The sequence below is a fragment of the Epinephelus lanceolatus genome, chromosome 18 (genome assembly GCF_041903045.1).
Source record: "Epinephelus lanceolatus isolate andai-2023 chromosome 18, ASM4190304v1, whole genome shotgun sequence".
NCBI classification, from domain to species: domain Eukaryota; kingdom Metazoa; phylum Chordata; class Actinopteri; order Perciformes; family Serranidae; genus Epinephelus; species Epinephelus lanceolatus.
In genome coordinates, this window is record NC_135751.1 from 37208847 (window position 1) to 37233556 (window position 24710).

Consider the following 24710-nt stretch of genomic DNA (forward strand, 5'->3'; position numbering starts at 1 on the left):
CCTTCCTGCTGCGTGAAGACAGCCTGCACATTGCTGAGGACAAGTAATGTCAAAGACCTGCAACCTCAGTTACCATCATATGCTGTTACGGCATTTAGCAGATGTTCCTATCCAGTGACTGGATAAGAACATCGGCTGATTAATAAAAGAATAACAAATACCTCAGTGATTTTTCTATAGTAGCCATGCACAAGGTGAGGAGCAAATGTAGAGTTGAATCAGCGCAGTGGCATGTGGAGTACAAGTTGATATCAGTGTTGTAAATTGCAGTCAAGCTGCCAACAATGTGTGTGTATCAAACTGACAGAACCTTTTTCTAAAGAATGAAAGGAAACTGTTGAGCTTAGAAAAGGCTGACCTTGTGGTTATAGATAAGAGAAGTATATAGTAGGTGTCATCCAATATTAATCATGCACTGACGCTACAATCTATTCCATAGCATAATAGACCTTCTTTCTTATGATGCAGTAAGGTGGTTGTTAAGAATAATCCAAACAGTTTTGCTTTGGGCAGGATTTCCAAAGGAAGAAGGAGGTCATAAATGACAGATAGATATTTCAGTCAGGCATACTCAGACACATGTTTTAACCTTGAAAAGGAGAAGTAGAGTTGAGTATCATCTGCATGGCAGTGCAGTGGCTTTGTCATAAATAGAAGAATGTCATCTACAAAGAAGACATTAAACAGATGACAACATCATGAAAGGTCATTTCTGGGGGGTGCGTTCCGAATCATATACCTTTTCTTCATACTTTTAAGGCGCATTCCAGGCAACCTGTAACTCGTGTTTTTACAACCTTCTACCCGTGAAAGTGCACTAGAACGGCAGTCAAACCCGTAACTTACCACCCGTGAACTGGTACCAGATCGATGTACTCCCAGTTAGGCTTTCTGACGTCACACAGCCCTCTAAACCAACTACCTTACTCCTCTAAACAACAATGGCAGCCCCATGGATGCGGTGTTGATGCAGGTGATACACGGTGAGAAATAGACATAAAATAACCCTAATGTTAACGCATTATTGGCAGCTGCTCTAACAGCTGGTTTCCAGTGCAAGAATAAATCAATACAAAATACGTTTCCAAACACACAGATAACGTAAAATAAAAAGTATAATAGCATCTGTGACCTTATGCGCCGTTTCTCCTCCTCCGTTTCGCTCAAATGAGGAAAGAACCAGCACCTTTGGTGACAGAAGTGATCATAAACAAACATAAACCCCGCACGGTCTGCCATGTTGCTTTGAGAGTTTGGCGTGACTTGCCTGGAACGCTATGAAATCGTGAGTCATGACTTGAGGTGGTGACTTACGGGCTCAGAAACTTGCCTGGAATGCAGCATTAATAGGCACTGCAGCTGCCCTTAAAAACTACATACCATTGCATGCAGTATGCACACAATCTGGACTCACTACCTTTTCATTACATTGCACCGTGAACTTTGACCCTCTATCACGTGTTACCCTGAAGACAAAACAAAATGCAGTTTGCCAAGCTTACCAGAGATGGAGGCCAACCAGGAGAGCTCTGCTGTTGTTAGTTTGAAAAGTATGTAGTTTTAACTATTAAGTTCTTGTTAGGTTCTATCTTATTATAATCACAACTGTGTGATTTTAAACAGTAAATGGACTTTCACTTATAGAGCCCATTTCTAGTCTTCCGACCACTCAAAGTGCTTTTACATTACCTGTCATATTCACCCATTCACACACACATGCATACACTTGTGGCCAAGGCTACCATACAAGGTACCAAGTGCTACCCAGTTAAAGATTCACAAGCATTCACACACCAATGGCACAGCCATTTGGAGCAATTTGGGGTCCAGTATCTTGCCCAGAGATACTTCACAATGCAGACTGGAAGAGTTGATCTTCTGATCAGTGGGTGACTTTCTCTACACTCTGAGCCAAAGCTGCCCCAACTATTTGTTATTTTAGATAGCATGCCAGTGTTCCGAAAGCAAAAGTGATGGTCGTGCCTGTTCAGTTTGTACACAGCTATTTTTTTGTTTCTGTTACTATCTCCGCTGCTGGGTTGAAGGCAGGATGAATGTGTTCCCTTTCTGTGTACCTACCTTTAATACTAATGGCGCAACATGCCTTGAACAGACAGTGTAAAAGAAAGAGGCTTGGATTGTAAAGGAACCATGACAATGTCTACAAGAAGATCAGAGAGGAAGTAGTGCTGGACAGTGTCAAAAACAGCAGATAAACTGAGCAAGACAAGAAGTGTGAGTAGTCCAGGAGAAGGTGAATGGGAGAGAACACAAAAAAGCAGAGAGGATGGATACCCTTCAGCCAAATGTAACAATTTGTGATATTTAGGTGTTTTCTCACATTTCTGGCACATCCATGCATAGTATTTTTAGAGAACAAAATCAAAATGTGCAGAGACCAGATGGCTGGAAACACACGTCCTGTGTCTCTCTCTGTCCCTCGATACTACCCTCAAAGAGGTTCCCAATGTGTCTGCATTATGTTGGCTTACCTGGACTCAGGTTCAAAGGCATCGCTATCTGGCCTGTCTCTTGCCTCGTCTTATTTGCATCACTTGCTCTCTCTTCTTTTCCTCCCTGGAATTTGTTTTATCCTCTTAGTGATCCTGAGAATAACTTCCTTTTGTTCTTAGTTATAGAATGTAATGTAAATGTAATCCCATGTGTTACTCAATACCTGTGCAGGAAAACGTTAGACCAGAAGTTTGTATAGTGTGTAAAAAGAGGGCAATGAAAACATGTAAATTGCATCTAAATTTGCAAACTAATTCCAACGTGGATTGCCCCCTTTGGGTTGGGAGAGAGTTACTGCCCCAAGGGAAGGAGTTCAAGTATCTCAAAGTCTTGTTCATGCGTGAGGGTAAAGTAGACTGTGAGGTGGACAGGTGATGTGGTGCTAACTCTGCAGGGATGCAGGCATTGCACTGGACCAACACGGTCAAGAGGAAGCTGGGCCAAAAGGCAAGCTGTCGATTTACTGGTCCATCTATGTCCCAGTTCTCAGCTACGGTCTTTAGCTCTTGGTAGTAACCAAAAGAATGAGATCGAGGAATGAGATCAAGCAGCTGAAATCAGTTTCCTCCGTAATAGCTGAGCTCAGCCATAGAGACAGGGTAAGGAGCTCAGACATACGGAGGAAGCTTGGAGTAGCCCTACTGCACCTTCACATCCAAAGGGACCAGTTGAGGTAGTTCGGCACCTGATCAGGATGCCTCAAAGGTGCCTCCTGTCAGAGGTTTTCCAGAAACACGTCTAACTGGTAGGAGACCCTGGGGTAGACCCAGACCACACTGGAAGGATTTTATAAATCATCTGACCTGGAAACACCTCAGGATATTCCAGGAAGAGCTAGAAAGCATTGCAGGGGAGAGGGATTTCCTTGCCCTCTCAACCCAGCCCTGAATAAGTGGATGAAAATGAATGAATTAATGGAATTTTAACACATTAAATTTTGAATTAAGCAACATGTTTGTTCTGTGACACAAACACTCTATTATCATTGACTAACAGACTTGAAGTGGGATACCCTCAGGAGAATTCAGAATGAGCAGTGCTTGTTTGCGTGATAAACGATAGATCTGGTAATGGCTTGCATGACTGCTAAGAAGGCCCCAGTGGCAAATAATGCACACTGTGAACCAGTGAGGAATGTTTTAATTTTCGTCATTAATAAGGCAGTCAGTAAGCGCACACATCATTTGAAATTAGCTCAAACAAACCATTATGAGCAAGAGTCCCAGATGTATTTACACAAGCCAGAATTCTTTTTAATGATGGTGATGCGGAAATAATCAAAAACTGAAGCAGTGGGAGAACTGGGACTGGAAGTTTAAAGGAATTTGATTATTAAGTTTGCCATATTGTCACTGATAAGAGAATAGAAGAAAAAAAAGTAGGACAGGTTTCCATTTTGTCTCCGGTTTTCCTCGTCGGACCATATTCAGGCTTTGCTTGACCTTACCCATGGTGGGAAAGTTATTTTTCTTATTTTCAGTCATTTTGCTTTCTCCTCCCTACCCTCCACCCCTGTCCATGCCTCATCTAACATCGACACTCCCCGGTGAGAGACATTGTCAACCTCTAGCCCTCTACCACTTCACTGACCTCATCCCTCCCTTTTTACTTTTCTCTTTTGCTCTGTTGGCATTCCTCTTTTAATTTCTCCTCTTTCATCATCCACTTCTATCTCCCCTCCTGGCTCTGCTTGTCACTACTCCATCACCTCCTCCTTTCTATTCTCTCCTTCCTCCCATCCCCCTGCTGAGCCCCCCATCAGCCCAAAGAGAACTGCAAGAAGCACCCTGGGACATCATGGCGTCAAGGCAACCCCCTCTGTGGCCCTTATAAATTTAGACGACCGTACAAGCAAATGCGTAGAAAGAGGGAGAGAACACTTGTCACAAGGTTGCATCAAATTTAGATAAGAGATGAAAGAGAAAGGGCACGGAATAGTTAAAAAGATTTAGGACTTTGAAGGGAAGGTTTGTGAATTGGACTGGGAGTGATGTCCCTGTGCAGTTATGCCAAGGGGAATACAGAGCAGAGGACAGAAAGAGACAGAGAACAGGAGAGAATGAAATGTACATTTCATAGAGCTACGCAGATCAGCCCGTCCTCATACCTTAATGATAAATGTGTAGCAAAATGACCCATATGATTGTTCCCAAAATAACTTGCATTAACATTTTTTGAGATACTGTAGTTGAGACCAATGACTGGACATAAAGATGGACGATGACCTTTATGACCTATACCGGAGTCAGCCACCAGTGGGTGATCTTGATGTTTTGGGGAGCCTACATGCCGTCCATCTTTATTATACAGTCAGTGGTTGAGACTCCTAAAAAAAGCATCATTATTCAATCATTATTCAAACATTGATTTTGTCAGTAAACATCATCATAAGTCATCTTAAGTATTTGCTCCAGTGACCCATCCTGTCGTTTTTCTGGTGAGGACAGTCGCTGGCATGCAAGAGCTTCTACAAAACATTTCATGATTAAGTTACAAAGACAATAAATCTCTGCTGCCTTCAAAATTATTCCGGCTAAAAAAAGCATCCAATATCAATAAAACGTTTATCATAAAATTGATAGCTGTCTCATAAATACAGTACCTTGTCAGTAACCGAGGTACCAGCTGTTGCTGAAAGTTGCTACACAGCGGAGAACACCAGTTCCTGTTTAATGGCTCTTACACACTCACGCCATTCACTGCAGTCCAAGGCGCACAAACATTAACAACACGAACAAGAACTCAAGAGCACATGAATCCATCCCTCCCAAGAAAACTTGTTTATGGCTTTCGTGTACAGACAGTCTTGTATCTGTTTCTCAAAACCAAACGCTTCCTAAAGGTCCGCGTGAGAGGCACCTCAGTGAAACCACTGGTGGAAACAGCTGATGCTTGCTGTGATCTATAATCACTTTGCAACTATAAGTGAGCCTCAGGGAGGATTCCTGGGCAGGGAGTGCTGCACTGTCCCAGAGGGATATATAGCCTGACTATGCCAGAGTGTTTTATTGTTGAGGTTAACGATAAAGAGCAACGGGGCCTCTTGCATATTCTTTCTCTGCAGAGCATGATCTGCATAGCGGATCATGGAGGTTTTCTGGCTCTCTGCACATCTTAGTTTAGCTATTGATTTCACATTATACCTATACCCAAAGTCTATGAACTTTTTGTTTAATTCAACCCCTGAGAGAAGATAGGAAAAAGGGAAGCAAACTTTGAGAGTACTGAAGGCTAAAATTTCTAACGAGCTTACTTATAACAGTAGTAAGCCACTGATGTATAAGAACAAGATACGGTGTCTGAGGCGGGCCCTGTTCATTCCTATGAAAGTTGGTCAGTGGTGTCTGAAGCCAAAAAAGTTCTTGCGTCAAATCACCCAGATCTTCTGCTCTGCTTCTGCAGCATAGGGCCAACAAAGCAGGCAAAGCTTTGTCAGCCAAGTGACTAACTCCTGCTAGCCAGGCAGCTAACTTCTGCCTTAGCGCTCCACTAACTTGAATGGTGATAAAAATGATTTAATTCTAGACTTTTGAGATGTTATCTGACCAAATGGACCAAACTTGATAGTGAACAAGTCATACCAGTGTTGTCTTTTGTACAATGTAAGGGAAAAGGTCTTTTTGGGCTCAATGGCATCATGTGATTGACCTGGAAGTTGTAATTCCATGGTCTGACAACTATTGTCAACTTGGCTTTTAAACCCAGCGCTTTTCCTAGGGGTAGTACCCAGTGTTGGGCAGTAACGCCTTACAGTAACGCCGTTAGGTTTGGCAGTAACTAATACTCTAACACATTAGTTTTTAAATTCAGTAACGCAGTTACCGTTACCAAACGGGGCGTTACTCCGTTATTTTTGGCCAGGTTTTAAAATGGCGCGCAGCATGCAGGTTCCCTCTCACTAAAACATTTTAGCCCTGAACAGTAAAAGATAGTCAAGCCAGATGTATATGAACAATTCTTACCAGAGCATCTTAATGAAACACGTCTCTCACCACCTCTGAAGTCACTATCGACCTGCTGGCCTCACCACAGTGCTGTAAGGTTACATTAAGTGGTAGCGCTTCTGTAGATAATGTCTGTGGTGGGCGACAGACTCGACATCATCATGTAGCTCTTCAAATGTTATCTTTAGCTCATTTTTCATATTTGTATCCAAGTACTGTTGTTGTAAAACGTTTAGCGTTTAGTGACTCCACTGTAGAAGACGGTTGCATGTTTCCTATTTCATTCAATTGTTTTGTCAAGTTGTAGTCTAACAGTCCCTTGGTTAAACTCAATCCACTGTCGCTTAGGCGCTGTAGCTACGGGCCAACACAGTTAGGAAATGTTTTAGGCTGCAGGGCTGAGTTTCCCAAAACAATGTTGTCTTCTTTGTGGCTTGGAAAAAATACACTGCAAAAAAGAAAAGCACCTAGCGCCCTCTAGCGTCCCCACTCAGTCATCTACAGCCAGGACGTTCTCAAGAGTATAGATGACACTAGTGCGCGTGCGTCAAGGTCATGGCATGATGGCGAGCCAAGACGGGAGTCCTAAGTTGAGGAGTAACTAAAAAGTTACTTTTCTCAGTAATGCATTACTTTTTGCAGCTAATGCCGGGGGTAGCTTGTTGGGCTATCAAATGTTGTTTTACCTTGAAATGTGGGCCGACATCCCTGCGGACTTTAACAGTCTGTTGTTTTCTTAAAGCCTGGTCGACCGGGAAACGATGGAAGGACAGCAGTTTGTCAGATTCCCGATGTTTAACCTCTCTAACTCCGCCAGGATGCTGATGTCCTTGCTCCCCCCCTCCTCTGTTATATGGTATCTCCCAGGCACATTATGTCATCAAACCATGTGATGTTTGGTATTGCCGGATCCAGGAAGCTCTCGACTTTTCAAAAATAATTTTCTGTTATTTATGATGTATTTTGCACCAGAGCAGCCTAAACACACAAGGTCCAAAATCGCGATGAGTGGTGACAAGTCATGTCATGCCGTTTTTTGATGGGAAAAGTTAAAGGATTACTCGCGATCTTATGTGGAGCCGTTAGCAGGTATGTAGCTGTTTTATAAAAGGTAAGAGTCTCACTCCTACCACTATTTTTGGCTGAGATATACCGTCTAGAAAGTGGGATCATAACTTTCACGTTTCATATGGCTTTATTCAATGATGTTTTATGGTGTTTCTGTGTCATAAACAACATCAGCTATCATAATCACACCTGATTTCAATACGGTACAATGTTAGAAGCTGGCTGACTGTTGTTTGATCACTGATAGTACTGTTTTGAAGCAGAGTGACCAACTTGTCATTTGGAGCTGGATCTTTTCATGGAAAAAACACTGTAGAATGGTCATACTTGAGCAATCTTCTTTAAATTTGAAACAAATGTTCATTGATAGTGTGCCTACAGCCCCACAGTGTCATTTACCTGCTCAGATGAAGCCACAGACAGTTATTCATCCTGAAATACATTTTTTATTTTATTTTAGGCAAAATCTTCAATTTTTTACTGACTTCAGAGGCCCATTACTCTGTCTCTGTATCACCTAGAGTGTTTCTGACACTTTCACAAGAAACTTCAGAGAGTTTTCTTTCTGGCAAGACCTCATGCATGCATGTAGTCAGAGTGGTTCAGAAGCTACAGTCATTTTAATTTGGGTATGTCATTTTAGGCATTTTCGATACAAAATGGGGGTGGAGTGCAAGAGGTTTTAAATGAGGTACAGCCAGGAACACAACAGTACGACACGTTGCAGCGTTGAGAGTACTGGGTAGTGACAGAAAAAAATTAAAGAATGCCTGTTTTCACTATAAACTATACAGCCTACTGTATAACTGCACATATATATATTTGGGGTGTGACGACACTTTAGATTTTTATCAGTTCTATGATCAATGATCCAGTATTATCGATGCAAGTGGAAACAGCATTACATACCGTCATCTTTCAAATGCACCTTTATTTTAAAATTTACGTCCAAGCACACCTTCTTCCTAATCATTCAAACAGTGCTAGTGGCCTCGAGCCAAACAGGCAATGGCAGGCAGCCAAGAGAAAGACACTGAGGAAAATTCGCCTACTGATACACGTCGATTGCAGGCGCCTGTATTGAATCGGAAAGACTTTGAGATATCAGCAAATGATTATAAATAATAATTAGGCTTACTAAATAGACAATTGCACTCATGCAACATGTTCTTGATTGCAATAATTAGTGAAAAGAGGCTTTGTTTAGCATCTTCCAATATTTTAGATTAGTTAAAAAGAGAAAAACACAAGTGACAAAGATAGAGGAGGTCTGGGTTTTATCATTTGTCACTGATGATGCTGAATGCCTTAAAGGGGAGAAATAGCAGATGAGAATTAAAAGTGAAAATTAAAAGTTTAAGAGCAGAGAGAGACAGAGAGAGGCAAAAAATAAAAGGGGAGGGGAGAGATCGGATCAGAGAGGGGACCAGAGGACAGAGCGAGTGTCCCTCGGGTGGGAGGTGGGAGAAAATGAGGTGGAGAAATCAAATGGCTGGGAGGAGGACGGAGCGAGTGTGAGAGAAAGGGAGGGGTGAGAAAGGGTGAGCATAAGAAAAGAAGTCTGGCCGGTGAGAGAGGTGGAGATTGATGATTATTAATAGTCATGTTTGATTAGCATGAGTGCAGTCAGGAAAGCGATACGGGCCGGCCTTAGCAGTCTATATCACTGACCCCAAGCTGAACTGGGTGCCCATTTTTCATCCCAAAATAGTTGAGGAGGACATGTATAAAACAGAAAGAGCAGAGCCTCAGATCTTTTACCGGACGTCCCTCCTGCACCTATCTGGCCCTTCTCCCATCTCAACACCCGTCAGCCTGTAATCAGGTAAGATAGATTTATACGAGATAATATATAGAGGTGTAAAGTTTTGACAGGAAGAAAGAGAGACAGATGAAAGATGTGGCAGCAGATCACAAGTCTTCAGATGAGAGATCTTAAGAAATCCAGTTTATTACAAGGCACATATGTGGACATAATGAATGAATGGCTGATATCAACATCACAGTACTTCTACGCTACTTGATTATATTTTGCAATCAGATGCAGTGATGGATGAGACTAATAAGAGAAGTGATAGATAGAGAAACGTGTGAAGAAATGCAATTTACCTTCTTTTACAAACTGCTTTATAGAATGAGATCAGATATAGATACAGAGTCAGTATATCAACAAGGTAATTGCTTTCTGATAGCAGCAGTGTGCTGCCAGAATAAGAGGCCATTTTGTTGCAGTGCTCGCTTGTGATATCTTTCAAGGTCAAATTTTTAATTACACCTAATGAGATTGAATCCAGTCTCCACCCCTTGCTCCAGGGTAATGCAACTTTGTCAAAATGCTGATGCAGTGAAAGGCATCAAACTCATCCTCAGAATAAATTTCTTCTGATTCAATGGCTGATCACAGATTTTATAGAAACATTTACATGTAGTCAATCTGCAGACGCATTAAATACTATAAATATTCATAAACAGAACCACGCTTAAGTGGATGCAGTCTCAGTTAATTAATGACGGGGGGGGGACGCATAATATTTTGTTTGTGTGTCACAATGAAATATGTGTGCTTTTCAACACTCATAACGCTGTTGCTTTCAATGGCAGATTAAATGGAATTTACATCTTTAATTTGTTTGGTAATATTTTATGCAAATGTGAATCGAGTCTGCACGCTTAGGATTGCTTTCATCGCATATGTGTTTTGCAAAGTCATCTCATTAGTTTGTGGCTTTGTGACATTGTGAATCTTAGTGGTGCCTCCAGTTTGTGAAGTGGGAGTGTGTAACCATGGCATATACACTCAAACCATCTATCTGTCTGTCCATCTATCTGTGGATTGCCATGAGATTTGTATAGACATTCCTGTTCCCCAGATGATGGACCCTAGTGACTTTAGGGATCCCCCACTTTACCTCTTGCATCACCAAGAGGTTGACTTTTTTTTAATTTTTCCTTAAATGTTGACTATTGAATGAATTGCCGATATATTCGGTACAGACATTCATGTTCCCCTCAGAATGAACTGATAGCCGATAACTTTGCTAGTGTTACCAACTTTTCCAAAAAGCAGCTGTTGTAGCACTAGCTCCAAAAGTTTGAAGTATGCTCTGAGTAAAATCGTGGAAAGAATCGTGTATGAATAAATCCAAGGGTATTTTTGTAATAATAATCTAAACACTGTATTTCAACATGCATATAAAAAGGGGCACTCCACAACTACAGCACTAACTCAGATGACGGATGACTGGTTGAGAGATATAGATATGCAAAAAATAATTGGTACTGTATTATTAGATTTTAGTGCAGCCTTCGACATACTGGATCATTTCCTCTTATTGAATAAGTTAAGCTGTTACAGATTTGAAGATTCTGCAAATAAATGGATTAAGAGTTATCTAACAAACAGGAAATATTCAGTTTATTTTAATGGTAGTTACTCTGAAATGAGAGCTGTGGGTTGTGGGGTGTCGCAAGGAAGTTGTCTTGGGCCACTTTTCTATTTTCACAAATGACTTGCCGTTGATGTTGAACTCTGCCACCATGGTTACGTGCGCTGACGATTCCACAGTATATACTTCAGCAAGCACAGTAGAAGAGCCGCCAAACTCATTTGCTTTTTCAAAATGTTGTTTAAAACAGGAAGTGTCGGAGTCTGAGTCCGTCAACATGGCTTGTGCAACCATAAACTTTTCCGTCAGGGCCAGCATTTAAGTGTAACATCTTCTTCCGGTTTCCAGCAGATCTTCTTCATTTGCTTTTGGACACAGCAGTGCTGCTCCATTTCACAAGATGTAGCCTATAACAGCACCCCCTATCTTATAACAGTGAAAACACAGATTAACGGAATATCTCGACAATGGTGGGAAAGCGTTGGGTCATAGCTGACGGAAAATCTTGTCATTGGCGGGGAAAGAGTTAACATCAGAGTTTAAGCATTGTCATCGTGTACATGTTAGCAAGCTGATGTTAGCATTTAGCTCAAAGCACTGCTGTGCCTAAGAACACAAAGCTGCTAGCGTGACTGTAACTACGCCCCTAGAATATTTAGCTTATTGGACAACACATGTAACGTCAGTGCCCGATGATGAAATGTGCCACTGTTATATAGCTAGCAAGCTAACATTAGCCTTCATGTTATCATTTGGGGTAGGCCTATAGTAAAAAATAAATATTTGTACAAATGTCGACCAACTATCACATAAGTCGGCCGACATATCACAAGTTTAAGATGCTTTTGTGGTTCTGCTCTTTGTGTGATGTAAGCAACATGTTGACCACTGAGTCTGAGAAGTGTCCACATGCACAAGAGTGCACTATCCAAGTACCCATAACGCATTGGATTTTGCCATACAACTCAAGTTTAACGCACTTATGCTCTCAAAATAGTAAGTGTAAGTACAGAAGTATCCGGTTTGAGACAAGCATGAGTTTTGTTTTCAGTCATACCAACATATATAGTTACAGAGTCAATTACAATGGCGTGACTAAAATAATCATGTGAAGGAGAGGTGCCAGGAAAGAAACTTAAAACATGTTTAAATAATATTTATAATTCACGAACTGTCACTGTCAATCAAGGCAGATAAATACTGTGCAGCTATGAACAAACACACACTGTCACACACATACACACACACACACACACACACACACACACACACTGACAGGGCTATTGTTGCTGCCAAGCTGTAACTGTGTGGTTAATCTATCCTTTCCTGTACCTGCCAGAGGATTAGCCAGTGGACAGTGGTGATAACAGCCAGACAATCCCCAGGCTTCTGTACTACTTTTATCAAATCCAGTGTGTGCGTGCGTGCGTGCATGTGTGTGTGTGTGTGTGGTGTGTGTGTGTGCATTCATGGGTGCACATTTGTGTTTCTGCTTTTGAATGAATGTCAGCTGGGTTTGTGAGTGCAGAACACAGACGCAAGGATGCGGGTGAAGTTTATCAGGTGTGCTGTAACAGTACAGTACTGGGGATGACTGGAAGGCAGCGCAGCGGCATGGCAAGCAGGCAAGAAGGAATCCTTGGGCACGGGGAACAAACAAGCATTAATACTGATAACAACAAGAGTAATTCTACTCTCAAAGATAGAGGAGCTTGCCCTGAGCGTGGCTTCAACTGAGACTGGAACAACGATCTGGTGATGAGTGGGAGGAAAGCCGAAAGCCTATCTATGTTCTCCAACTCAATATCCTCTTATTATGCCACATTAAGGAAACCTGTCAAGGGGTTTTATGTTCTCAGCAATGTTTTGTCCCCAGGTCACATATTTAACCTACGTCTCCCTGGGTCAGTATATTGAAATCATCCATCTACAGCTGAAACACATTCTGGGGGCAAGACCGTTATCTTGACTTTAAGCATTGATATCTCCACAGTGGCTGAGCAGATTTTTACCACTCAAACTGCATTTGAAACATCCATATCCCTTTGTTATTTTGTAATTTGAATTACAACTCTCACGCAGTCTTAGTTTATAGTTTCTATCAAGAGGTCCACATGCTTAAAACAGAGGAGGGGCAATGGAACAACTTTGAGAGGATGTAGGTGTAGCCCAAATTGTCAAACAAGATAGAGAATTGCATCCTTATGTGCTTCAAACATACTGTATATTGAACATGTACACCTGTGTACTTTTTTATAACTAGAAAGATGGATGAAAAGTGTGTCTTCAGGGTTTTATTAGGGGAATATAGAGCTGGGGAACATAGGACTTTGTGAACATACGGATGACCCAAGAAAGGGAGAGTGCTTGAGCTGTGGGTTGATGAGCTGATTGTAGCCAGGTGTGTTGGTAGGCTGGGTCCAGGTGAGCAACAAGACAGGATTCAGACACAGCACACACACACAGAGACAAACCAGGGACATGGAAGACAAGAGGAGTGCGGAACACAGAGAAACACAAGGGAGAGACAGAGGCACAGCTGCGGCTGTGACAATGAACACCATTGTACATTCCCTCTTTATCAGCAGCTCCATGAAATCAATAGACAATGTAATACACACTGAAAAGGTAGCTCCGGCAACATTCAGCCATCGAGCTTATTTGAGGATCAACTGCGCAGATCAGTAGCAATTCAGATAAAAAGCTTTTATGGAGGAAGAAAATCACTGTTTCAAGAAAACGGCCTGTTAGTCATTCATGTTTGTCAGGTTTATAGCACAGCAATGGAAGCTGGGTCTCTGTGTGGAAATGGACAAAAAAGATGTAAAATTTGATGTGAATTTACTTAAAGGAACAGTGTGTAGAATTGAGTGGCATCACACAGTGAGGACTGTAAATTGCAACCAGCTGAAGCTCCTAATTAGGATTCCCTCAGTGTCCATTGTTCAGAAAGGTGTTTAGTAGAAGCTGAATTATCCACAGAGGTCTCCTCCTCTTCAAAACAAACGGACCAGGTGATGTAAACTAGTAAAAACACTGAATAAAGCAGTTTCATGTTACAAATCAGCGTTTCTCCAATATTGTTCAGCTTGTCAGAGATGGAAACAACAGCACCTATTAAAGCGCGCTCTCCTTTTCTCTCTGATAATTTAAGATCCAAATGTTCAGGAGGTTTTTTCTAGGAGCCGAATTATCCGCAGAGGTCTCCTCCTCTCCAGAACAATCAGATCTGGTGATTTAATCCAGCAAGAACACTGAATAAAGCAGTTTCACATTAAAAATCAGTATTCTTTCAATGCTGTTTGGCTCGTCATGGAGGGGCAGCTAGCTAAGGTGGCTGACACAAAACACAAATGGCCCTATCCAGAGCCAGTGTTTGGTTTGGGGGTCTGCCCATTATTCCGACAACCTACTGGTCCGACATCCCATTATTCCGACCATATTAAACCCATTGTTCTGAAGTCCCGTTGTTCCGAAATCATCATGATGCCCTGTGGTTAAGGTCTGGTTAGGTTTAAGCACAAAAACCACTTGGTTAGGGTCAGGAAAAGATCATGGTGTGGGTTAAAATGAAAAAGAAAGTGGCAAACACATAAGCCGTGAGCCTGCTTCGCCTCAAGCCTTTCCCAGCTGACCCAGAGCCAGTCGTGGCGCACCATCAAGGCAGAAATACGCCCGCCGGGAGCCGTTCAGCACCGCGGAGAGCTCCCCACACAACCCCGACCCCAGAGTTAATAACAGGAGGTTATGGTGTTTCACTCTTTCCTCTCTATGACACTTGTATCTCGACCAGTAGCCTACTTTTGTTGCGTTGCTGATCCTCTATGGTACACAAATACAGTATAGCCTAGTATAATCACATATCGGAACAACGGGACGTCGGACCAATGACATGGAGCCTTGGTTTGTCCATTCTGGGCAACTGTAGAAATATGGCAGACTAACCAAGGTAACAAAAATGCAACAATTCTTATTTCGTATTTTTTCATTTGACCATTCGTTAAGATCTGTCCTACCCTGTAGAACGAGTTTTGTTGTTTGGATCTTTTCTGTTAAAGGGACAGTTTGGATATCTGAATTACGGTTGTAGGGGGTAATTATTCATAGTCACTGTATTACATCAGCCCAGTTTGGGGCCACCCAAAAAAATCTGTATCAGTGTAAGTGTACGATATATTGAGAGCTTCTCACAGCTTTACCTTTCAATCAGACAGCCTGTTCCACTGGGGACGCCGTTAACGACTTCAATTCCCCGTGTATGCTTTTGTCAAGGCCACCAGACTTCATTGCCAAAAACAGTATATTTTTTGGAGATGCAAGCTGCCTTGATCAGTTGGTGAGTTTGACTTTCAAACGGGTTAGTTCAGATTCAAAGTCTCACAATAACACAAACAAAATAACTGATCAAGGCAGCAGTAGACGAGCAGCTGCTGTGTTCAGCAATGTTAAATCACTGTTTTTCTCAGTAAAGTATGGCAGTCAAAATGTTCTAAATATAGTGTACACTTAAACTGGTATAGAGTTTTTAGGTGGCTGACATATCTTTTGTTGCTGGCCCCTTCACAGCAGGACATTGCTTAGCTTCCATGTTGGACTCCTGCCTGCGTCTCCAAACTAGGAGCCACCTGACATCTACTGTATGTAAGACAAGATCTGAAGTATCTCTTTAACTCTACCAGGGATGGATGCCTACTGCCCATGGAGACCACTAATATTACAATAACCCGAATCCTATTATATCTCCACATATCTATTTATCAAGGGTTTTTTTTAAGTACCCAGAGGCACAAAGAGAGGAGCAGCCGTTTTTATTCAGCCATTCATTACAAAAGAAATCCCAATATTGGTTGACCTCAGTTTAAACTTAAAACAGCATAAAGCTCTGGGGGTGTATGAGTCACATAAAAACAATGATTCAACAACACAATGCTCATTGTTAAATGCCTCATTGCAGCACACTGACACAGCCGCATACGGGGGGGGGGGGGACACGGCACCTTCAAAGCCTTTTCCTGCAGAGGACAAGAGTTCACTTCCAGTTCACACTCTCCGTGCAATGATACTGAAGAGGCATATTTCTCTGCAGCACGATTCCCCTTCTCCTTTTTCCACTTGTCTCTGCCTTTTACAGACTCCCCCACAAACACAAACACACACAGACAACTGTCAAGTGAACATTAGGGGCTCGGGTGTCTTGAAATGCGAGTACATTCTCCTTTAAGCCGTCCACCTCTTCGCCCCAGCCTGCTTGGCACCCTCGGCAACACACGTAAACACGCACATATTCACACGTTCATGCAGCTGTTACAGTAAACTGGGGAGCTGGCAGCACGGCACTGTGCTTAGGTTTCCCACACCATTGGGATGATGGGACTTCCCACAAAGGAAACCCCAGTCAGTGTCACATACTGTATTATTCAAAGGCCGACCTCACGAAGGAGAGATGACAACAAGTCGAGTGCATTTACATGGACATGAATAGCCTGTTTATGAGGCTATTCCAGGTCATGATGATATCTGGGGCATGGTGTTTACATTAGCGCAGAGAAATTGGTTTAGTCATATTCCCTGTCTGCATGATAAATACTATCCATCCAGTTTCATCCGCTCATCCGGGGCCAGATCGCAGGGGCAGCCGGCCCCACACGTCCCTCTCCCCTGCTCCTCCTGGGGGATCCCGAGGCTTACCCAGGCCAGATGAGATATATAATCCCTCCAGCATGTTCTCAGCCTCCTACCAGTTGGACGTCCACTGAAAACCTCCAACAGGAGGTGCTCAGGAGGATCCTGATCAGTGTCTGAGCCACCTCAACTTGCCCCTTCTGATGTGCTCATCTCTGGGCTTCAACTTCAGATGTCTGAGCTCCTCTCCCTATCTCTAAGGCTGATCCCCGCCACAGAGAAGACTCACTTCAGCCACTTGTATCTGTGATCTCGTTCTTTTGATCACTGCCCAAAACTCATGATAAATACTGGTACCCTGATTATTGATGGCTGCATAACATTTGTGCAGGTGCTGAAACTGTTCATTTCTTCTCTGCTCCGAATGCCAACAGCGCTGACCATCATCTCCCTCCCTCTCTCAACCACACTCACACACACACACTCCATACTGAGCTAATGTTCCTAACAGGAGCTATATTACTCTCATAACACCATCCTGCACGCTGCAGTCAGCTCGTCACTTTCACTGACACTATATAGGAAAGGGAAGCAGCTGATGAAGATACACAGCTTCTTTCATTACCATAAGACTATTTTGCCAGTCTCTCCAGGGATGTTGTGATGACGTGATCGCGACAGTTATTGCAAATTCAGTCAATCCTTGTGCATTCTGTGCAACCTTGCAACTTTACAGCAAATTTAAGTATTTGAAACGGGTAAAATCTCAAAGCTGTGTGCAGCATATTGATTCGCTCAGAACCCCTTTGCCGTCTACGCAATTTTTTACGGAAAATCTGCCATGAAATCAAAAAAAAAAAAAAAAACCAGCCTGCAAAATCCTTGTTGAGTGTTGTTTGTATTCTGTTACGTCACTTTGCTGCGGCCACACCTGCACAGATGGTCAACAGCACTCAATAACCAGGATAAGGTGTAACACTGCAACAGTGTACCGATTTCTTCTAGAGTACACCAGGTTGCATTTAAGATTTCTCATAAACAGGATAAGGACTTATCACAGTTTCTGAAAACAGGTTATGGTCAACAAATCAACAGGATACTCCAAAAACCCAATCAAAAGCGGGTTATTCATATCCATGTAAACACATTCATTGTTAGCTTCTACCCCTTTTTCCGTACCTCATATAAAGTGCATACACGACCCCTAAAAAATGTCAGCTCCAAATGTAAAAACACAAATTTGCAACCTCTAGAAGAGTCCTGAATGTTGTTTTTGGATTGAGACTTCAATCATTCAATCAATCATTTGTAACAAATTATACAAGGTAGAACCCCAGTGAAATACGATTCCATCAGCTCCTTTAATGTTGCATCATCTCGCATCGTTGGCTGTTGCTCTATGATTGTCGATGTTTCCTGATGGTTCTGGTAATCCAACCTGACCCCAACGAGATGACTGCATGGAGCCGCCTCTGAACAGTGTATAGCAGTGAATCAGACAGCAGCAGGAACTGAACAGCATCTCACATTCCTCCTCCTCCTCCTCCTCCTCCTCCTCCTCCTATCATGAGAGTTCTCTGCTCTGTCAGATTGGAAAATAGAGAAAGAGTCACCTGGTTGATTTCGCCAAGTTTTACTGAATCAAAGGATAGTACAGTTCCTGATATCCAGTCGGAAACTGATGTGGCACGGAGGTCTTTATTTCCAATGCCTGTGCAATGGCTAGCAGGATATTAGGGGCCCATCTTCTCCAGATGGGGCTTGAGGCTTGAAGCACTGAACTCTAATAAATATCTGAATAAGAAACCAGCACCAAGACTGGAAGACTTTACTCCACACAATACTGGGACTAACATATCACCAATGAAAGAGATATTGATTTTGTAGGCTCATAATGTTTCCTTATTCTTTTTAGTAATTTCGGCTATGATGTCTGGAGGTTGGCAAGTACGCTGATCAACTAGTAGAGGGTATACCTTCCTTTTGCCATTGACAGTACATCCAGCTATCAGCCAAAAAGCCATTTTAGAGTATAGGCGAGTATAACCACTTCCCCTTTGGTAACCTACCCATCTACCTCATAGTGCATCCACCTCATCAACTACCACTGCACCACTGATCCTTGACACTGATTATTGACTTGGTTTTTTATCTGTAAATTGTTTGAAATCACTAATTTAGTGGTTTAACTTTCTTTAAGAAATTCCTGGAGGTTGATGAGAGATGACCCCTGCGTAGGGGAATGTCACAGAAGGCCTACTCATAAAATGAACCGCCTTCTCCGATACCGAATCTCGCTCCGAACTAAATTGAAAAGCCGTCAGCCCTGCAGTGCAGGCCGAGCCAGTTGACGGAGAAACAGCAAAGCATTTCAGATAACCGACTGCGATCAAGAATCTGCAGAGACAGACCGCAGTTGAGCACATCCACAATTGGTCTTTATATACTTTCCCTTAAATAAATCAATGCGGCGTGCTTTATACAGTTCCGCTGGTGGCACACTGACTGAGATATCTGGGTAAATCAATCTTATCCTCCTCATTTCACGCTGAATTGTTTCTTTTCCCCCGCGGCCACCTTTGTGGTAAAGGTCAGAGAAGGAGGTTGTGCTTTTATAATGATAAAAGATTGGATGTGTGGCCACACAAGTTAAGCAGTGTTGAATATTGATCTGTGTGTGCAGCAGCATGTTACTGAACTAGATAACACCCAACCACAAAAGAAGCTCATACATCACCGAAGCTGAGTGTGACACCAACGAGAGAAATCCATGAACTCCCTCTAATAGCAGTGAACAACATTTATCTGTTTGTGCTTTATTTCAGCACTTACAGATCTAACCAGGATTCATTTCAATGTTTTATAACCATGGATGTATTTACCATCTCCTAAGTTATGCCTTCATTTCTTTTAATTGAGTTTACAGCCAACAAATATGATCATTTTCATAATGGGAGCCCTCTCTGGTCATTAACAGATTATTTCCCCACACTGTGATAAATATTTCATGCTCATTTTAAATGAAACCCACATGAATTACATGCTGTTTTTTGTGGTTATGAGCTTCAAAAGCAGCCAAATAAAAGCACAGTGTCTCAGACTATGAAGCAGATGATATTAGAATAGTTACACAGCTTGAGGCGTGATGCAGCAAAACACTTCTGCATGAGCAATCTGTAATGGATAGAAATGTACAGGCACCTCAGACTGTATTTCCACTGAGAAGGACGGAGCCGCGATACGGGCCAGCTCAGCATTATGTGCTGCACACAGGGAACACAGTGATGATGATGGCACAAGGATGATGGTGATACCCTGTCATTACTGTGACCTTTCAATGAGACATTTCAGTCCTCACTGCTTTGCATCAACATCAGAGATTAAAGGTTAAAGACGTTTCATAAATACACAGTGAGGTACAGTAGGCTGCCCTCACTAACAGACAGATGTTAGTGTGTATCTTGTGTGTATTTGTGTCCAAGAGCTCAGGGGCCCACTGCAGATAAACTACAGTAAATTAAGCTCACTTGTTTACAGTAAATTCTCTTCCACAGGATCCCAGTAGCCTTGAAAAGCCGAGCCACATCTCACAAGTGCAGGTTTTTAGCCATGTGGGGGATGTTAATCAGAGCACCACTTTGTTCCACACTAAAATATCTCAGGGGGACAGTCCACACAAAAAGCCTTTTTTAGACAGGTTTTTTTTTTTAAAGGGCCATCACTCACTCAACTCTCAGGACAGATAGGCATTTAAAAGGACATCACTAATGACGGGAAACCCCTGCTTTTTGTACTTCCAGTCTATTTTTCTGTCTGGTATCCTCATAATCAGCCTGGTCTCAAAGAAATATGTGACATGACCACGACCGCTCAACATCGTATTACGTGGTGATGGCAAGTAATATGTTACAAACTGCGAGCCAATAGCCAATAGGAAGTGAGTTAGGATCCTTCCTGGTGGTGGATATGCAAATTCCTTGAACAACGTCACACAAAAGGTTGTTTAAAGCAGTGGTTCCCAATCGGTGGGTCACGGGTCCATTCTGAATGGACCATAGGTGACTTGCAAAGATGTCAAGTTTATAAAAAGACACACTTTATTTTTAAGTGCAGTGAATTTCTGGCACAGACTTTTTATTTTTAAAGGCGCTGTATGTAAGAATGTGGCCAAAACAGTTACTGCACTCAAATTCAAAATACTGCCGCGAGTCGTGTCCGCCCCCCCTCCCCTACAGATTCGAGGTTGCTGCTCTGTGCTGAATTGCTGCGTTGTGCTCCAGCGTCCGGCAAAAATAGTAGTCCTGCATATCTGTTGCGGAGGGCTCCAGAGCGCCGCAGCTGAGATGGAGCCGGAACGCAGTACAGCCGCAGCTGGTGGAAACACACACATTGACTCGAATTGAATCCTATCGGCTCCGCTACCGTGCTGGAGCGCAGGTGCAACCAACACGCATCTGGTGGGAACTGGGGGTGATTTGTTTGCCTACGGGCGGCTGCCGTGGCAGGGCCGCGTCGCCACATCCTTGATCTTTGGTTTTCCAGCGGACCGTTCGAGCAAGTCCGGCTTCTCTGCTGCCAGGATACAGCTGAGGAGGAGCCGGCTGCTAATGCTATGTACCGGGAGACTGCTAATGCTGCTTGCTGTGCTGCAAAAAAAATCAGTCGGGTCGATGACCCACCTGCACATGGGTTACAATGTATGATTGAAAATGAATAACAGTTGAAAGTATTCGAAATGTCCATCCCCGTCTAGCTATGATGCTAGTTAGCCAACTTTGGCTAAAGCTTACCTGTCGAGGAGAAGAGTAACCACTTCGACATCCGATTTCAAATTCTTCTCCACTTTCAACCGTCTCCACCGTTCACAAGCATCTCCTATATAGAGCCTCGCTTTGCCTCGAGTTTTGTCTTGGCGTTTTTGGGAATCATAACAAGGTTGTTTGGGTTTAGTCGCACCGTCAGCCATTGTAGCTCAGTCGTAACTACTGGCAACCCGGATGCTGAGACTCTACTGACTGCGTGACTGGTAGACGGCGGTGGGTGGCGCAACAGGCCAAAACACAAATTCAAAACATAAACATGATTTGCAGACCGTAAAAATTTTTTTAAAATGTGAATATTCTGGCTGTACTATTGTTGTCGGTGAGATCAGTATGTTATATGAACATCATTCCTTCATCTCTGTGACATATTAGGAGGATTTTACGACTATTTGCTTTAGATTTCTTACATATAGCTCCTTTAAATATCATTTCATGCTGTAGAGTGAGTGACTATCGGACAGCTACTTGGTTGAGTTAAGCCTAGTTCACATTACACAATTTTCACCCTGACTTTGCATCGCAGAGACTTTCGTAATCTTTTGAGTGTTCATACCTGGTGACGTGTGTTTCTGTCAGCGGCAGTCTCGCCAACTGCGTTACGACCTGTGTGTGCACACCACAAGATTTCTCCACGAGCCCTCGCTGACAGAGCCCCAGATAACGCAGTGACGTCACCAAACCTGGAGACGACATATGGTAAAGTCATGGATATTCTTCCCAGTGTTGAATCAGATCTGCCTCCAGGGCCTGGGTCCAAACATACCGCGCTCCCCGTGATCCTGTGGATGCCACCATTGTTGTTGTTGCTCGCCGGCTTGTCAGTGTTGCCAGATCTTGGGAGAGAAACAAGCAACCAGGGCTATGGAAACGAGCCCAAAAGAAGCAACTATCATGCATTTAAATAACTTGTTAGACGGATATATATAGAGGAAGGTGGCGTTTACAGAGCAAGCCCAAATAAGCAACTCCACTTTAGAAACAAGCCCCAAAGTCGTGGCTAATAAGCAGACCTGGCAACCCTGCGGCTTGTCCTCCTCACATTTCTTCTGTCCTCCTGCGTGCTGACGTGGGACGTATCCTGCCTCTCATTGGCTGATGCTCTTTGTCAGTCGTGTCACACCTCTCCAGTTTTCTAGCATGCCAGATATCCAGTCCCTGTCGTGGACGAGGGGGCGACTTGCTTGTAGGCTTGTTCACACATGAGGACTCGTCGTGGCAGACTGCCGACTCACCTCCGACCCAAGGTGGCTCTCAAGATCCTCTGCGACGTCAAAATCACAGTGAAAATCGTGTAATGTGAACTAGGCTTTAGCAAACTAGCTCGACAACATGACGCTGAATGTATTCAACTGTGTGGACCTTGAGCTCATAACTGAGGAGAAATCTGGACCTCATGACTGGACCAGTTGGGAACCACTGGTTTAAAGAGTTAAGAAAAGTCAGTGCAGGGATGAGGTTCGGGTGGTGGACGGGTCAAACAACCACAGGACCAGGACACCTCTGTCCATGTGCTATCTGCAACCACATGTCAATGATGAGTTGTTTTAACTTCAAGAGCTTTACATATTGACATTACATGACATAGTTACATCACATTGCAACATGCTGATGTCCTGTATGTACTTATTTTAACCAAAACTGCAAACTTTTACTTAACCTAACCCGATATATATATATTTTTTTTACTTTCTGTTTGCATTGTTTCTATGATGCCAGTATTTTGATACATTGTGTGCCATCACCATGTAATGCTATGTTAAGTGGTCATGGTCATATCAACATCAACATCACAATATGAGCATTCTGAATTCACTATAGACACCATAAAGGGCAGGAAGAATAAAATCAATTAATCTATTAAAAAACATACCTGATGGGGTTTACTAAACACTTTTATCCAGTAAATTTCTAACATTAGTCAACCTGTTAGAGACAGTTTGGCTGGCCGCTGTCTCTGCTGACAGGACGGCTGATTCTGAGAACATTAACAGCACACTGTAAGTCAAAGTTAGTTTAAAGGACTTGACACTTCAGACATGCTTATGCGCTACTGATGTTGTGCTTTTGATGTGGATTTCCAGTCTTGTCAACATAAGATTTTAGTCCATAAAACATCCACTGAGAATCCGTTGAGCCTGGCAGCTGGAAGTTAGATCAAGCACAAAGTTATTTATATGAAGATGTGTGAAGATATAAAACTCAAATGCGTTCATACACTGATGTTTGTGGATAGTTTAAAGGGACAGTTAATTATAAAATCGAAAATACATATTTTTCCTCCTTACCTGTAGAGCTATTTATCAGTCTAGATTGTTTTGGTGTGAGATGCAGAGTGTTGGAGATATCAGCTCTAGAGATATCTGCCTTCTCTCCAATATAATGGAACTAGATGGCACTCAGCTTGTGATGCTCAGAGCTCCCAGGCTGATCTCATGTCCTGTTTGTACTTTGTTCCTGTAAAAAGTAACGCGCTGACAGCAGTAAAGAGGAAAACGCTCCATGTAAGAAGCCAGGTTGGGATGGTGGAAGGATCAAAAAACATAGGACTTTCCACAGGAGACTGGTGTTTTTTAACCATGTGTACGTTGTCACCGCGTTTCTTTTCCTAAACCTTACCTTCGTAACTTTACATTAAGTGCATAACATCATCTGTGGGGCGCTAATTTGTACGGTATCATACAAACTGCTGTATAAGGAAACGTATAAGGAAGCGAAAAAAGTAAATAAATTTGAACAACTATCTTATTCAAGATAATCCACAGACCTTGTTGTGAACAGTCACATTGGGGAGCTATTTTATTTCCACCGAACTACACCTGCCAACAATATCCCTGCACAGAAAGAAGCCTGCGTCTAATCATAGACAGCATGAGATTACTGAGTGTTGCTAAGTGAGTAGCAGTAGATGAAAGCTTGCCTTTGTGCAGTGATATGGTTGGCAGGTGTAGTTTTGTAGAAATAAAATAGTTCCTGCATGAAACTGCTCACAACAAGGTCTGTGAATTATCTTGAGTAACCAGGTCATGATTTCTGGAAAGAGACATTCCTGTTCACTTTTTTAAAATGTATTCTTTGGCGCTTTGAGCACCACAAGCCGAGTGCCATCTAGCTCCATTATATTGGAGAGAAGGCAGACATCTCTACGGCTGATATCTCCAACACTCGGCAACTCACATGAATAAATAGCATTACAGGTAAGAGGAATCATATGTGTTTTTAATGCTGGGGGGGGAACTGTCCCTTTAAGGCTCTGAGGGAGTGTTTAAACTGGAAGTAACGACAGCTGTTCATCTAGGTGCAGGTGAGGTTTGTGTGGATGTCTGAGTGAAGTGTCGATCATCTGTCTTACAGCC

General features: G+C 42.7%; 1 protein-coding gene across 2 annotated transcripts in view; it reads left to right on the forward strand.

The window, feature by feature from the left end:
• pvalb6 (parvalbumin 6) overlaps nt 1-24710 on the forward strand; it is an 88563-nt gene that overhangs the window by 55358 nt on the left and 8495 nt on the right. The window contains exon 1 of one of the 2 annotated variants that reach the window (XM_033643785.2): nt 9212-9351. The exons of the other annotated variant lie outside the window; for it this stretch is intronic. The gene's annotated coding sequence lies outside the window, so the exon portion shown is untranslated. Of the gene's footprint in view, nt 1-9211; nt 9352-24710 lie in introns of those variants that run through there. 2 annotated transcript variants of the gene reach the window in all.